This window comes from Elephantulus edwardii, unplaced genomic scaffold (assembly GCF_000299155.1).
Source record: "Elephantulus edwardii isolate Elephantulus edwardi_28Jun2011 unplaced genomic scaffold, EleEdw1.0 scaffold00088, whole genome shotgun sequence".
NCBI lineage: Eukaryota > Metazoa > Chordata > Mammalia > Macroscelidea > Macroscelididae > Elephantulus > Elephantulus edwardii.
Genome location: NW_006399838.1, coordinates 4,101,328 through 4,117,955, shown reverse-complemented (window position 1 = coordinate 4,117,955; position 16,628 = coordinate 4,101,328).

Below are 16,628 nucleotides of genomic sequence, written 5' to 3'. Positions count from 1 at the left end.
TAACTCAAGTGTCCCTCTAGGCAACTCCCCCAGACAGTCCAGTTACTTCTCCCTAACTGGTTCTTTGAGGCATTTGGCACCTTTTTCTTGTTGAAAGATGAGTCCACTTTCAACGTTTCTCTGTTAGCGAAAAGAGCACATGTACTGAGCTCCAAGCCTTTTATTTAGTTACAGCGACTGAAATCTTTTCAAGGATAAAGGCTGCAAAAGTGTATAAAAAAAAAAAAATAAAAAGAGTTGCTTGGCATTTCGAAATGGTACCATCTATGTAAAGATAAGAGCACGCTATTTACAAGTCTTCCTTACGTCTTCCTGTTTCAAGGATTCTTTTCATCTTAGAACTGAAATGCTTATACCTGTTTTTTCCTCCACCTAGTATTGCATTAGAAGAGACAAAAACAAAGTATGAGCCCAGCTCTAACTGCCAAAGCACCATAATGCAGAGGTAGGTAGACTGCAACTGCACTCACACTTACATTATACAACCTTGTTGACCTATTTGCTGGTGTATATAGTATTTTTTTATGTATTATTTGGGAATAAATTATGGACTGCTTGTTTCTGTGTAAAATGTGAATAGACAAAAGCTCTCTGCTTTGTATTTGTACTCATAGAAGAAGAGGAAAAGAAGACAATATCTACTGATTTAAATAAAGACTGAAATAGTCATCATCACCTGTAATGATAGCCAAAGAAGTGTCATGACCTAATATAGGGCTTGATGTCAATAACTAGACAAAAAGGCACAATATGTTTATAAATTCTTTATCCTAAGATATGTTCAGGAAGAAAGACATTTTAGGAATGTGTTGGTCAGACTGTAACAAATGTATTCAAACAGCCTTTTTGTTGTTGTTGTTGTTGTTGTTGTTGTGTACCATACAGCCAGAAGAGACCCCTAGCTGACCCTCTGGCAGGTTTTCAGAGGTTGTTAGTCTCACGGGGCGAGATTGCCCACACTTCTCCCTTTGAGCAGCTGGTGGCCTTGAACCACGTGCCCTCAGGATTGCAGCGCAGCTTCTTGCCACTAGACCACCAGAGCTTACTAATCCGTGATTCGTGACTCTTTTGTCGTAACATTTTGCTAGGTTAATAAGTAATCCCACTGATAAGAATTCTATTGCTCATGAAAATCTCTAAGGCAATAGTACTCAGGAATAAATACAATAAAACCTCTGAAAAATAGAACCCGAGTACATAGGCTGGGAAATTATCAGACTTAAAACGGTAATATTTTTCTAACAGCTCTGAGACTCTACCCTGTCAAAAGTGGGAACCTTCGAGAACAAGAAGAAAAGATATTCCATAGAGTTCAAACTTCCATGGTTTTTGTTGTTCTGTATCTTTGGCCTTTGTATTGAAAATTATAAATTATGGAATATTATAAAATAGTGATATTTGTGCTGTTAATCTTGGTGCCTGTTGACTTAACCCTCAGTTAATGGTGGCTGATTTTACTCCAGACCTGTGGTCACTGTGATATTTTAAGATAATCTAAATCCTTCATCGACTCATATGCAAGTTCAAACTGAAACTAAGGAAAATGAAAACAAAGCCAAAAGAACCAAAATTTGACCTTGAGTCTGATGTTTTTGTCGCTGTTGTGTGCCATAGAGTAGTAATCAACCCACGGCCAACCCTCCAAAGTGTTTCAGAGGCAGTTAATCTCACAAGAGAAGATTGTTCCTCTTTCTCCCACAGAGCAGCTGGTGGATTCGAACTCCATGCCTTTGGGATTGGAGCACAGCTTCTTACAACTAGGCCATCAGTGCTCCCTAGGGTAGTTTTAATAAATTCCGAATTACTGAAACTTATGTATTGTTGTAAAACAGACATTATGTGCCTCCAGCCTGCAAAACTGGTCAAATCATCTAATAAGCATTTGTTTGGCCCTCAGACAGTGCTGTAACTTCTCTGTAGTCATGCAGAGTACCTTGAGCTGTTGTTTACCAGGAGGGGAATTCATCTATCACTGAATTAATGTCTTCTCCCATTCAACACTAGAAACTGCACCCTACCCTGTGTGTTAACTAGAAACTGTATGTCAGAGTCCTAAAGTGCTATTTTTCTCAGTCATACGTGAACCATACCTTAAGCTGTCTGTTTACCAGAGGGGAAAATGCATCTTTCTACAATTAACATTTACTTTTTGAAACCATTTTTTCCTCAGTTACATGTAAATTTTTCACAAGTTGTCTGTTTACAGTAAGTGTATGTTCAGTGTAGTCTTGTTCTTTTGGAAGTAAAAAGCCTGTATCTTTGAGCTACCTGTATTATGTTGTTATTTGCTGTCGAGTTGCTTGGGACTCTATGTACAATGGTCCTGAAACCTGCTCTATCCTGTGCCGACTTTACTGTCTCTGACACACCTACCCTCATTACCCCAGTCACTGAATCAATCCATCTAATCAAGGGTCTTTCTCTCTTTCTTGTCCCTCCACCTTCCCAAGCATAACATCCATTTCCAAGGACTGGTCCATCCTTGCAACATGTCCAAAATAGGTTAGATGAAGCCCAGAATCTTTGCCTCTAAGGAGCAGCCTGGCTTCATCGTCTCTAGGGTGAACCTGTTTGTTCTCCTGACAGTCCATGGTGCATTCAACACTCTTCTCCAGCATCACAGCTCAAACGCATCAATTCTCTTTCTATCATCCCTAGTCATTGTCCAGCTCTCTGATGCATAGAAAGTAATTGCAAAGACTATGGCTTGGATCAGGCACACCTTAGTCTCCAGATTGATAGTGTTACTCTTCAGTGCTCTGCGGTTATAGTAATATATTAAAAAGATTACTGCCTTCAAGTATGTTGTTGTTGTTAGGTTCGATCAAGTATGACCCATATCAACCCTATGAACAACAGATCTGAACCCTGTTCTATCCTGTGCCATCTTCACCCTTCCTGACACAAGAGCCCATTTCAGCAGTCACCGTGTCAATTTACCTAGTTGAACATCTTCCTTTCCTTTGACTTTCCAGCCAAGTATGACATCCTTCTCCAAGGAGTAGCCTCTCCTGGAAACATGTCCAAAGTGTGTGAGGTGAAGCTTTAACGTCTTTGCCTCCAAGAAGCCCTGGGCTGTACTTTCTCCAAGACAAGACTGTTCCTTGGACAGTCCATGGGATGTTCAGCACTCTTCTCCAACACCACACCTCAAAGTGTCAATTCTTCTTCTGTCTTCCTTATTCATTGTTCAGATTTCAGATGCATAGCAAGGGAAAAAGACCATGGCCTGAATCAGACACACTTCAGTCCTCAAACTGACATCATTGCTCTTTAATAATTTAGAAGGGTCCCTGAGAGCAGATTTTCCCAGTGTAATATGCCTTCTGATGTCCTGACTGCTGGGGTTAATTGTGGGTCAACTTAAGTTGCTAGAGAACGGATGGATGCCTTTGAGCTGTGGTACTGGAGAAGGATATGAAACATACCACAGGCTGATAAGGGCGAAAAAAGTTCTGTCATGAAGAGAATGAAACCAACTTGCTTTCTAAATACTAAGATTTTGAACCTCTGTCTAACATACTTGGGACATGTTGCCAGGAAGGACCAACCCGTGGAGAAGGACAACAGGTTTGGAAAGTTAGAGGGACAAGGCAGGAAAAGAAGACCCTGGATGAGATGAATTGCCATAGTGACTGCTCTACTAGGGGCAGGTGTCTCAGAGACAATGAAATTGGCTCAGGATAAGGCAGGGGTCATAGATATAGTTCATAGGGTCATACTACTGGGTCACGGTTGACACACAACCACAAAAGCAAATCTAACAGGACAGGGTATGGTTCTGATCTGTTGTTCATAAGTTCTCTATGAGTCATAGTCAACCTGACAACAAATAATTAACAACAAATTCATTTTTTCATTTTGTAGATTAGAAAATAAATGAGTGAATTGACTTATTAAAATTCTGTGAGATATCTAGTGATGAATCTGATAACTAAATCATGGACGTTTAGTCTAATGTTCTGCATTCCATGTACAGAAACTATAATATAGTTTTTATTCATAATTATAATGTGCAAGACAATGTTACGAAGTTTATTGCTACATGTAACATCACTTGGTTATGTCAGTTATTAATATTTTAGATTTTTATTGCTCCATCAATAAAGACAGAAAACTAATATCATCCCCAAAGTCATGAGAATGTTCCTTCCTAGTGATAATTTTGAAATCATCTTATGGAAGATGAGATATATATATTTCTAATATTTTATATTTTTGTACACAAAAGAGAAGAATATGATCCAAATAGATTTTTAAACAAAGCATTGGCTAACCAGAGACTTAAGGCTTTTCTGGGATTTAATGGGTATACTACTAGTGAGAACAAGACTTAGTCTTATGTGCTTTGAGCATGTTATCAGGAGAACCAACTCCTGGAGAAAGGCATCTTCATGCTTGGAAAAGTAGTCAGTGTGTAAAAAATGCCGAAGACACTCAGAGAGATTAGTACAGCAATAGTTACCATGATTCACACGTAGTGACAATTTTGAGCATGGTGGAGGTTTGGGCAGTATTTCATTCTGTGTTCACAGATCTCTGAGTCAGAAGCCATTCAGTGACATCTCCTCTGCTTCCTTTCTGCTATTCTCAGTACTCTAAGTGATGTTGTCATCATGTGTTGTGTACCATCAAGTCACAACCCGCAGCTGACCCCTGGAGGGTTTTCAGAGGAAGTTAATTACACGGGAGGAGATTGTCCAGCCTTCTCCCACCGAGCCGCTGCTGGCCTCAAACTGCCTGCCTGTATGATTAGAGTGCAGCTTCTTGCCACCAGGCCACCAGAGCTATATGAAAAGTCTATGACTCCTCAGTTTCTCCAAACTGTCCCTCCCTTCGCAATCTTTTCGCACATCGCTCTCTGACTCTCCTTCATCTGTCTACCTCCAACTGGTCAACTCTCCATCTAATGATTAGTTTTCTTCTCCTGACCATCTCATCACAAATTGCCTCGTTCCTGATGCTTAGAGTAGGTGTCTCAACCATCTGACCCCATAACAAGCTTTGTTCCATTATGCTGTCAGACCTACAGTTACTCATCTACCTCTACTAGTAGACAGACTGAGGGTGGTGGACGTACTGCTTAAATATAACCCTTTGAATAAACACACACAAGGACCAGTCATTTATACGCAGAGGCTAGAACAAACCTGACACTTTTTATTTTATAGCTCACAAACTAGAGATATTCTTGTGTGTGTTTATTTTGTTCCTTAAGTGTTACAGGAGAGAGAAGGGGGGAAAAGGAGAACAGAGAGAAAGAAAGAAATAGTAAACAAAGCTGAAGGCGAATTAGAATTTGTGGCAAAATATGGGGAATTTTTGCAGGATTAAACGGTTACCACTCTTGGCTTATAATCCAAAGATTGATGGTTCAGTTCTATCCTTAAATGACTCAGTAGAAAGTCCAGGAGATTATTTCCAAAGAGGTCCAGGGACATCTTCAAGTAAGAACTAGAAAGTTCTGGCTCAGAGCTAAGACTTTCATAGAGCATCGCTACAAGAGAGAGACGGTCACCAGGTAAGAGCAAGTGACAGAAACGGAGGTTTATTAGACGTTCATAAGAGACTAGAAATGGGTCAGGAAAGTCTGACTCCGTCCATATCTTATATGTGAGTGTACATATGCTTTTCAGTGGGAGTCGAGTTGACACAGCTTTCTTGTGGTGCACTGCTTCTGATAGGTTTATGGGGTCTTAGAGATTTGCTCTTCTGCGATCCCCTTTTTTTTGGGGTCCCCATTTTTTAGATGAGTCTGTTTTCTTTGTGTCGTTTTGCCACCATTTCTCACCTTTGTCCAGAAGAGTTTCTGATTTATTTACTTTGTTAGTGTTTCCTCTGCCATTGCATGTCAGAAAAACCTGCTGAGCCGTTCCCCCAAAAAGCATCCTCACCTCCGTTGACGACTTTGTAAAGCATGATCAGACTCTAACAGGCATGGCGTTGCTATCCACTGGGAATGACGGAATAGCAACCTTTTTCTTTATTTTAATGTGTGGCATAAACACCATACATGGCTGTCAAATGTGGAAAAAAGTCATCTGTTCCTTTATATAAAATGTTTGTTGACTTATGAATTAATAGAAAGAATAATTATAATATTTTTATTGTAAATCTTTGCTTCTTTTAACACAGGAGGGTCTCCCTTAATATTTTTCAAATGTCTTTAAAATCTTCTAGCCATAGGAAAGGAAAAAGACTAGCCTGTGTGCGTTTTCAAAATATCAGTTCACCTTCTGATTAATAGCAATGATAAAATACGTTTTTGTGTGTTTATTTGTGTATTACCATGTAACAGTGACTACTAGTTGCATTAACTACTTTATGAGACTAATTCAAAAGAGATTCCCCCATAGCTGCCAAATGTATGTTAAGTTTGGCAGACTTTGAGAAAAGTAGACAAAACGGTATTCTAGGAGCAAAATCAACCTGGCAATTTTGAGGTTCCTTTGCTTTGTTTCTCAAAATATTTTATACATAAAGTGAGACTCCGTATTTGAAAGAGGAGAAACAAAAGCTCTCATTTCAGTTGGCAGCACACCGTACACTGTTTCTATAATAAAAATATGGCCTAGGTAGCTTTCAAGGCAAGAAAATGTGGGATGTTCTTTATTTCCACTGCTTTTTAATATGTTTTCAAAGTTGTTATTTAAATATCTGGCAATGTTAAGGTCTATTATGCATTCAACCACGTGGGATTTTATGCATTTTGCCCTTAGTAACCATGGTTTCTTTCTTGACTGCATCAAAATGAAGATATTTACACAAATGTTTTTGTGTTCCAATTCCTGCCTCTACCCAAAGGCAATCAACAACAACAATAACAGCTAAGAAAGTTTGCTGCAGGCTTTCTGATTCTCTAAAAGATTCATTTACAAATTGAGTGAGTTATGAATCGAATTCTGTCCCCTGGAAATCTGTGTTGCAAACGACATCCTCTTGGTTTAAGATTATAATCCTGTTTGAGAATGAATGCTCTTTTCTATGTTAATGAGACAGGATTAGCATAGAGTATATATTTTTTAAAATTTTTTAATTGAGATTTTAATGAAAGTTTATAGAGAACTTGGATTTCCATTCTTTCATTGTTGCACATTTTCCTCCCTGCCGACTGCCCCCCTCCGTTCACTTTTCTGTTTGAAAGAAAAAAATTCATTATTATACAGTCTCCCCCTCACAGCCTCCTCCCCACCCATTTTCCTGTGTAGCTCTTATTCCGGACTGTTGCCATGAAAATAATACCTAATCATATATTCCTTTTAAGCAGTTCTATTCCTCATCTGTCTCAATGCAGTGTACATTTATCCCCTCTTTCCTTAGTTTCTCCCCAACACCCATGTCAGTCTTTTTTATAAAAGTGGCACTATGCAGTATTTGTCTTTTTGTGACTGAGATATTTCACTTGGCATAATGTCTTCCAGGGTCACTCATTTTGTATAATATTTCATGAGTTCCTTGTTTTTCAGTGCTGCATAGTATTCCATTGTGTGAACATACCACAGCTTCTCTATCCATTCATTTGTTGATGGGCACTTGAGTCATTCCCTTCTCTTTACTCTTGTGAATGAAGCAGCGATAAACATGGGTGTGCTTGGGAGTCAGTTCTGGTTTCTTCAGGGTATTCCCAGTAGTGGAATTGCAGAGTCAATTTTTTTTCTATTTCCAACTTTTTGAGGGAGCTCCATACTGCTTTCCAGAATTCTTGCTCCTTTTTGCACTCCCACCAACAGTGAATAAGCGTTCCAGTTTCTCCACAACCTCACCAGCATTTGTTTGCTGCTCTGTTGAATTTTGCTATCCTTGCTGGGGTAAGGTGATATCTCATAGTTGTTAGTTGCAACTCTCTTAAGGTAGGGATTTTGAACATTTCTTTATGTGTTTGTTTGCCCTCTGAATGTCTTCTTTGACGGAGTGTCTGTCCATATCCTGTGCCCACTTTGCTATTACGTTGTTTATCTTGTTATGGTGCTGAAGTATTCTATAAATTCTAGATATAAGTCTCTTATTACACAAGTCATTACCAAATATTTTTTTTCTAGTCTGTGGCTTCCCTTTTTACCCTGTTGGAGAAGATTTTGGATGTGCATAGGGATTTGATTCTTAGAAGGTCCCATTCATCTATTTTATCTTCTCCTGGTTGTAGGTTTTTCAGGATGCTTGGAAAACTGTTTATGTTGTGGATTAGGGCTTCTAGGGTTCTTCCAAGCTTTCCTCCAGTGGAGAGGTTTGCTGTGAAGCCAAAGCCCATGTCCTCTGGAAGTTTGAATCCTCCAGGAATTCCGAGGGAGAAAGATGGGCAGCCTCCTCTCGTGCGATTTGTAGTCTCAATGGAGGGTCACCTCTGAGATGGTCCAACTTGATCTCAACAAGTAGTAATAGTAGATCTTGAATAAATAACTTTTAGGATATAAAGAAACAAGCATAAAAGAAACAAAGATGGGGAAGAGAGAAAAGCAGGAGCAGAGGCTCAAAGGTGCAAGGATTTTTTGGCAAAGCCAACAGAGAGAAAACCTTCCCCACCAGCTCGTACCATACATTTGGTCTTTGAGCCTCCTACACTGTGAGAAAATAGACTTTTGTTTGTGAAAGTCTTTCTATTGTGACATTTCTGCTATCATTCTGGTGGCCTAATGAATAAGGAGTTGCACTGCCAATCCAAATGTAGACAGTTCAAATCCACCAACTGTTTCATAGGAGGAAAGTGGACAATCTTTTTTCATGTGATTTACAGCCTCTGAACACTTGCTGGAAGGTCAGCTGTGAGTTGGTTCTGACTCGATGGCAATTAACAGCAACAGCAAAAATAGCTAAGGCAGAGTGATGAAATAGACTCTTCTGAGTAATTGATAAACTGCTTTGAAAATGCATTGCAAATCGGTGTTTTGGCAAAGCTTTGAAAGATATTTGAGTGTACATTGCCTTTCTTATGACAAAATGCTTAATGGGAATTGGACAATAAATTAGAAAAGCACCCTTTTTGTTAATCTTCTTCATAATACCTGCAATTTTACTTACATGAGGAATGTCACTGATAAACTATACTTCTCAGATCTTGCAGTGCAATTAGTTAAAATGTGTCCTTTTGTTCACAGGATTGCTTATTGAAAGTCTATCCTTGTGAGGAGGTGTGCTATTCTCTAATAAGTAAGCATGAGACAATGCAAACAATAGAGAGAAAATCTGCCACATTGGGCTGCCAGCAAGGGAAGGAGGTGTTTCAGAACAGAGATCAAGTGGACACTGTTGCAAAAGGTCTAGACATTGTTCTTTGTAGTGGATGATTGATGGCTTAGAGTCCTAGAGTTTGTTACCAGCTAAGAGAAATAAAATGACAATTCTCAAGTTTGTTTATTATTTCTTTATATTAGTCAGTCTCTACATATCTAAGTGGGATATTACAGTCTAGATCCCCCCAAGTGATAGTTAGTCAGTGCTGCTGACAGGTCTTTTTCTGAGGGAGTCACAGAAAATGCAGAATACGTGCGGATGTAAGGACTCTGGTGGTGTAACGTGTGATGTGTCGAGCTGTTACAGGAAGGGCTGCGTATGGAATCCACCAGTTTCTCCACAGGAAAAAGGTGAACAGTTTATTCAGAGAAAGATTTACAGCCCCAGAATCCCAATAGGGGCCACAGAGAGTCACAATTAACTTGACAGTTTGGGGTATACTGGTTTAGGTAGAAGTTAAATAGTCTAAGTCATCATTCAGAAATTCCCTGAAGATGAGGCTGACCCTCTATCTTCTGAGCAGGATACCCTTCTCCAAGGACTGGTCCCACTTGACAACATGCCCAAAGTGTGTGAGACAGAGTGTCAAAATCCTCGCCTCCGTTATTGTAGAAATAGAATGATAACTAGTCAAACGTGTGTGAAGATTCCTGGATGGGAGCGGGGGCAGAGGGTGAGGCTGTGCAGGGGGGAATCACAGGTTGCACAATTTGATGCATAGGGACAAAGGTAGGTAAAGGAAATGAGAACGATCCTGTGTGAAAACAATGAACTTTGTAAGTAAAACAGTACAAAATAAACATTTTCTTTTTTAAAAAAATAAATCCTTACCCCAAGAAGCAAGCAGGTTTCTTCCTCTACAGGAAAGACCTGTTTGTTCTCTTAGTAGTCGATGGTGTATTCAACATTCTTATCAAGGGCCACATTACAAAGGCATTGATTCTTTTATCATTGTCTATCTCTGAGGTATAGCAAGTAATTGCGAAGACCATGGCTGGATCAGATGCACTTTAGCCTCTAAACTAACGTTGTTGCTCTTCAGCACTCCAGAGAGGTACCTGGAAGCCGACTTTCCCAGCATAACTTGTCTTTTGATTTCCTGACTGCTGGTGCAAGGAGTGTTGACTATGGATCGAAGTAAGATGAAAAATTTCAGTCTCTTCTCCATTCATCATTATAGTGACAGTGGGACTGGTGGTAAAAATCTTATGGTCCCTGATATCCTCATTATGGGTCGGTTGCCTTTTAGGGAATGACCATGCCATTCCATGAAAAGGGAGAAGGCTGCCCCTGTGTCAACCACAAAAGTGTACGGTTTTCCAGGCACCATTCCTGTTATCCTGGGTTCTCTGACTTCATCATGGGGACAAGGGAATGTGGGTCTCCTCATCCCAACAGGTGGGGAGGTGAGGGTTCAGGTCTGGATGGTGGCTGTGCCCGAGCTTGGGGTTTCCTGGCTTGGGGACAGTCCATTTTCCGGTGACCCCACTGCCCACACGTAGGGCAAGGTTTGGAAGGAGGCTGAAGGTTAGAACCAGCTTTAGCCAAAGGTCCAGGCTTCCTGCACAGAAAGCATGCTCCTGGGGAGTGTTATGTAGCTGCGTCCTGGGAGTGCTGTCCAGCCAGTGGGGATTGGGGTTGGGGTTGGAGTGGTTTGGGGCTATGAATAGCTGAAGCCAGAAATTGGTATTTAACATTCATGTGTTTCTCCTTCTCTCGTTTGGCTTCTTCACCACTATTGTTAGAGGCTTTAAATGCTGCAGTTTTAGAGAGACAAAGAAGACAAATTATTAATGGAACAAAAGCTCTCCCAACATTATCTGACATCCGTCTTGGTCTTTCCTTCTTCCTCTGTCTTTGTGATGACTTCTGCATTCTTCGTGGGTGATATTCTTGAAATCCTCCCACAGCTCCTTTGCTCTTTATCCAACAGTGTTCAATTCCTCAAACCTGCTCTTGAAATAGTTTTAAACTCAGGTGGGATAGACTCCAGATCAAATTTAGGTGCTTGTGGATTTGTTTGCATTTTCTTTAGCTTCGGTCTGAACTTGCCCATGAGTAGCTGATGATCTGTGGTAGCAATAATTAATAATGATTTTATTTTCTTGATAAAAATAAGATAAACTCAAATGCCTGAAGCCATCAAGTCATCTCTGACTAATAGTGACATGTAGATCAGAGTAGAACGACTCCCTATGGCTTCCAAGGATGAAAACTTAAAAACAAAAACAAAACAAAACAAAACACCAACTTCCTCATCTTTCTCTTGCAAAGTGTCTGCAGGGTAAAAGTGACTCAGTTAACAGTCGAATGTCACATGACTGTATCCCCCACTTGCTTATTGCCTTTCAAGAGGAGATAACTCACAGCTGATCTTTTTTGGAGGTTGTAAATTGCACTGAAGGAGATTGTCCGTCTTCCTCCGTCAGAGCCCCCCGGGGATGCCAGCTGCTGCATAGGCCCTGCCTTGGGTTAACAGCACAGATTCCACCTCCAAACTGTTACAGACTGCAACAGTGTTGAAAACAGGGCTCAGTGCAATGTAGAGATTAAATAAATTCATTCATAATAAGCCTCATATAAGATTCAAATTAAGCTTTATGTCCAGCAGTCTGATTAAATGTTTTTATGTGTTTGTGTACTCACACGTATGTTCACGGAAATCCTGTGAACCTGGAGAGAGGATGAAAGGCACCCGAGCGTCGAGGACTCTCCTGCAGAGGGTTACTGAGTCGCCTGCGACTCAACAGCACTTAACAACAACAACATATTCTTTTTGAAGACACAACAATCATTTGTCTATTTATTTGCTGTGCTGAACAACTTGGAGTTGCTGTGAAGCTGAACACTGTTCCATAGTTTTGTCAAACACCATGATGGTTCCCCATTATGTACAGTGTTTGGATGAGCTCCCAGAGTGATTCATGTTTGGAAGCAGGAGTGGCATCCACTTCCTAAACGAGATAGTTCTGGAAACTCTACAAACTCTCTAAACTTTATAAATGTACAGAAATGATGGTAGTTGTAGAACAGAGTTCAGGTCTTTTGTGCAAATCTCACACTGAATCATTCGACTTAACACGTAACCACTGCTAAATGAGACTAGTGCTGTTATATGTGGAGGAACATTCTTCCACTTTGCACATCACTCTGTCAATGTGCTCTGTGAAGTAACCTGGGTTTGCTGTGATACTGAACCTTGTGCCATGAGGATATCAAATATCATAATTATTTCCCATTGTGGACAGTGTTTGGTGGAGTTCCCAGTTGTAAAATGGGTTGGGAAGCAGGAGTGGCCTCCACTTCCTAAACCACATGCCTCTGGAAACTCTGAACTTGGAGGAAAATGATAGCTATGGAATGGCATTAGACATTTCATTCATGAGTTGACCTCGACTGAGGCAATCAACAACAACAACAGTATATTTATTTACACACATACATTTAATTTTTGATAAACAGAATGAGCTAAATAATATAATTATTCTCATTTTCAGAGGAAAAAACTAAAGCACTGATGTGTTGTCTTCAAGGACGGATGTTAGGAAATCAGAGTTTATGTTATTGTTAAGTGTTTTTGAGTCAGAACTGAGGCATTGCTGACCCCCCAGCAGTGTTTCAGAGGCAGTAAATTGCATGAGAGGAGATTGCTTTCTTCCTCAGAGCAGCTGGTAGTATCGGTAGTTGTTTTCTATTGATCCCTAACAAATTACCACAAACTTGATGGCTTTTAATAATGTAATTAATATTGTAATTTTATTACCTTTTTATTTAATTGTATTTATTTCTATTTTATTTTATTATGTTCATCCTTCTTGCCACCATGAGCCCAAAATGGACCACACAGTACAAAAATGAAGGTGTCAACCGTCCTGTGCTCTTCCTGGGTGATCTAGTGAAAAATCGGTAACTCTCACAAGAACTAGTTAGCTTAGTGGTAAGGCATTGCAGTGCTAACCTCACGGCTAGCAGTTTGAAACCACTGGCTGTTCTTTGGGAGAAAGATGGGTGGTGTCCTGCTGGGCGATTTACTGCCTCTGAAAACCTGCTGGAACGTCAGCTGTGAGTCAGTTCTGACACAGTAACAGAAGCAGCCTCTGACAGCACAGTCCGTTAATGAGCTCCTCTGTTTAGACCAAAGCTGCACATTTCCAGTGGCTCAAATACATCAGGGCTTCTGTGGGAGAAAGGCAATTTCGTCCCATTGGATTTACAGCCCTGGAAATCTTTTGGCAGCTATTATAAACTGGAACGGAACCAGCAGTGTGTTCGTGTTTTGATCTTGAGAAGCAGCTTGCGTTCCTCGGCACATGTCAACCTTGCAGTTGACCTTGTAGTTGCACATGTCAACCTCTGATTTGAACTCCTAATCAACTCGACAGAACCTAAAAACAGTGACCTGCTTTTTACAATTTTTTTAAAAGTAGAGTGAGTGCTTTATTTCCTCTAAGTATAGAATGAACAAAAATTTATCACAAATAACATTTAGAACAGATCAATAAGTTTGAGAGTTTGTTGTGGGGTGTTTTCTTTTTTTTTTTTGTTTCTCTTTTTTATTTTTGGACAAGTATTTAATTTTTTTTTTCTCTCTACTGGTTTATTTACAAAACTCAAATACAAGTTTGAACAAATTCTTTCCATTTCCCTCACCCCCCCACCCATCAAATTGTACAACCCAATGATTAATCCCCACCTTCCCCTGAACAGTTACATCCCTCTGCTTCTACCTTCTCCCACCCCTCTTGGATCCTTATACTCCTACAATAATGGTTTTATACCATATTTATCCTTGTGGGACTGAGTGAATTCACTCGGTATAATGCTCTCCAGTCCCTCCCAAGTTAGGTAATAATTTACGAAGTTATTGCTCCTGCGTGCTGCATAGTATTCCACTGTGTAAATGTACCATAATTTCTCAATCCATTCATTTGTGGTTGGACATTTGGGCTGTTTCCATGTTCTTGCGATGGTGAATAATGCTGCTATGAACGTTGGTGTACAAATCTCAGTTTGTGCCTCCGTTCTCATATTCTCAGGGTATATTCCAGGCAGTGGAATAGCTGGGTCATATGGAATTTCTCTGTTCAGCTTTCTGAGGAAGCACCAGACTGCCTTCCAGAATGATTGCACCATTTTAGAATCACACCAACAATGTATAAGTTTGTTGTGTTTTAATAGTATATATTTGTTGTTGTTGTTGTTATGTGCCGTCGAGTCGTTTGCGACTCATAGCGACCCTATATTGGAGATTGAAAATATCTTCCTTCAACTCCATTATGTATTATAGAAATGGTTATCAACTATGCATCATGTATTTCTTTTTTTACACATATATTTATTTTATAGTGGTAGACAATGGCATATTTCATAATAATCTATATTGAATCTAAAAGAAGAAATAACAGCATTGTGAATTAAGAATAAAAATCATTTAGAGTATCTTCCCTAGGGAGGAGGTGTTTTTTTTTTTTTACTTGATTTATAAAATTTTCCCTAATCTATGGATTCTTTGTTTAATCACACTTGCAAAGTTCTTTTGGCAGCTAAAGTGACACATTCATAATTCTATAGATGGATTTTGACAGATGGGGGCCAATAACTTGTTTACCTCGGTGTTCTTCATTTGGGAGAATTATCCCCTTGAAACTTTGTGGCAAAATTTGCAAAAGAAAAGAAGCTTGAATTGTTAAAACATTACCAGTAGTTTTCTCAGTTATAGTTGATCCCAAATGATCCCTTTAGTTCAGCCTGACTTGGTATCCGCTGTTTGGAGTAGAGTGCTTTGTGTAAGAGTGTGGAAAGCCTGAACACTCTCTTGGAACTGTGATGGTGCAGGCCTTGGGGGGCTATGCAGCTAACCTAAAGTCAGCTGGTTCAAATCCACCAGCAGTTCCCTGGGAAAAGACAAGCAATCTTCCTCCTGTGCAACTCACAGCCTTGAAAACCTGCTGGAGGGTCAGGGAGGAATTGGCCCCAACTGAACAGCCCTAAGCCGAGTTGTTGGGCTAAGTTATCCTCTAGTCTTCTGGCCTTTAATACTATCCACACATGTCTCCCTGTCCGCACTGCACAGGCAGGCAGGCTGTGCTACAAATTTCCAGGCAGCCATTAGACTATGAAGGAGACACAAACACCCACCAGCATTAATCATTCCATGGATTCATCTGTGATTAAATCAGACACATGAAGCACTTCTATAGTGTTGGCAGATTGAAAGATATTACTATTCCTTATATAAGTAAATATGCAAACAAGACCAAACACACTGCCTTGTAATTGAGCTGTTGCTACACTTGAACCATCAACCTTTTTGTTAACAGCACAAATATAACCAGCAATGCGACAGAGTTCTTAGGAAGTGAACAGTACATAATTACAGTGAATTCTTAAAAACTGGAGCTTCTTACCCTTCTGAAATTACTCACGACCATTTTTGTACGCCACCTTTGCTTAGAGAACACATTGAGAAAATATGTGAATATTAATGACAGAACACAAGATGATTTGTGGGACAGCATCAAAGGCATCACACATGAAGAACGCTAAAAAGCATTAAAAAGATGATAAATTAGGGGTAGCATCCACTTCCTAAACAACATGCCTCTGGAAACTCTATGAACTTTGATAAATGTCCATAGTTGGAGAAGGGCTTATTTCTTATGCCCTATATATACCTTGAAAAAAGAAACAGAATAATAAAGTTGCAAACACAAGAGCTATTGAAGCAAAACAGGAGAAAGAAATGTTGTTTTAAGGCCATATAAACAGCCTCATAAATTAGTAAATATCTCATTCCAATATGTTTGTTATCACAGAGTCTACTGCAAATTACAGTTACTCTAGATATCTGGTAATAAAACCTGTGCAGCTATGGAGGTGAGAGTGTATATTGGTAAGAACATACTTAACTTTTGCTTTCTTAAAGTTTGTCCAAAGGATCTTTCAGTGCTTTTTAGCTCTAAAAACTATTATGACTCCATGGTGAACTCTTCCATTTCCTTGTGTATACAAAGTTTTTGTCTTAATTGCTGAGTTAATGTTATTTCCTGTTGTAGCTATTAGTGTTAATCGCTATGTACAATTTGCTTATTACAGTAAAGCTTGGTTATCTGGAGACCAGGCATCCTAAAGCCATAGGCTTTGGTCCAGATATGAAAACAACTGGGAAAAACATGCATACACCTCTATTTCCTCTTCATCACAGAGATTTGTTGACTCCAGGTTCTTGAAATAAACAAATGAACACGTTTAAATGAAACAAGCAAGATTACAACCGCATGTTATTAATCGATTACTTTTCTAAGAGGAAGAAAGGAAGACTAGAACCTAGATAAAATAAGAGGGTTTTGTTTTTTGGGTTGGTTTGGTCTGGAGATGAGAGAAAGAGAGGAGAAGAGAGG